This window comes from Mandrillus leucophaeus, unplaced genomic scaffold (assembly GCF_000951045.1).
Source record: "Mandrillus leucophaeus isolate KB7577 unplaced genomic scaffold, Mleu.le_1.0 Scaffold541, whole genome shotgun sequence".
Classification (NCBI taxonomy): Eukaryota; Metazoa; Chordata; class Mammalia; order Primates; family Cercopithecidae; genus Mandrillus; species Mandrillus leucophaeus.
Genome location: NW_012105820.1, coordinates 361,590 through 362,485, shown reverse-complemented (window position 1 = coordinate 362,485; position 896 = coordinate 361,590). Strand labels below are relative to the sequence as shown.

The window sequence follows — 896 nt, the reverse complement described above, 5'->3', positions numbered from 1 at the left end:
AAGTGAAGATGTCAGCAGGGACATCAGTGCCTTACCTGCAGCTGGGGAAAGAGGGCTGTATAGGAAAGTTGCTTGTAGTGCTGACCAAGTTTCTTCTTGCTGGGTTTCAGGTTATTGAAGAGCTTTCCCCTGCAGATAGGCCTTGTGACACTAGTCCAAGTTGCCCAGAAGTTCTGCATCCAGCGCAGGGTACTACTATATAGCAGAATTCGGGGTTGGGATATTGCTGCAAAGGGAAGGACAGACATTTCCTAGTTATGGATGAAACACAGAGGTAAAGCTAAATCCTTCCCTTGCTGCAGGTTGTAGAGGTTTAAAAATCCAAAATCCAAACAGCAACTAGCCTCACATTCAGCATCCCCCACTCCCTCTTCTTTCAAGGATCTAAGCTCTCTGCTTTCCCCTACTGCTATAGTCTAAAGTTTGCATCTCCCCAAAATTCATGTTAAAATACTAACCCCTAAGGTGATGATGTTAAGAGGTGGGCCTCTGGGAGGTCACTAGATCATGAGGGTGGAGCCTTCGTGAATAGGATTAGTGCCCTTTTAAAAGTGGTCCAAGGGAGCTCACTGACTCCTTCCACCATATTAGGACACAGCAAAAAGGCACCATCTATGAGGAATGGGCCCTCACTGACACTGAATTTGTCAGTTCTTTGATCTTGGACTTTCAAGCCTACAGAACTGTGAGAGATAAATGTTTGTTGTTTATAAGCTACCAAACTTGTGGTATTATTATTATAGCAGCCAAAAAGGTCTAAGACACCAACACTTTCCCCGCAAAAAAAAAAAAAAAAAAAAAGGTCCTAACCTAGATTCTCTCTTGCCCTTCTCCCCTCCCCTACCCAGAGGGTCAAGCTAAAGTCCCCAGTGTCCATGCCTGCCCTCCCAGCCCTT

At 45.3% G+C, this 896-nt stretch overlaps 1 protein-coding gene across 1 annotated transcript in view; it reads right to left on the bottom strand.

Moving 5' to 3' along the window:
* Window positions 1-896, bottom strand: part of KIAA0100 (KIAA0100 ortholog) — a 59,845-nt gene that overhangs the window by 22,259 nt on the left and 36,690 nt on the right. The window lies entirely within an intron of this gene.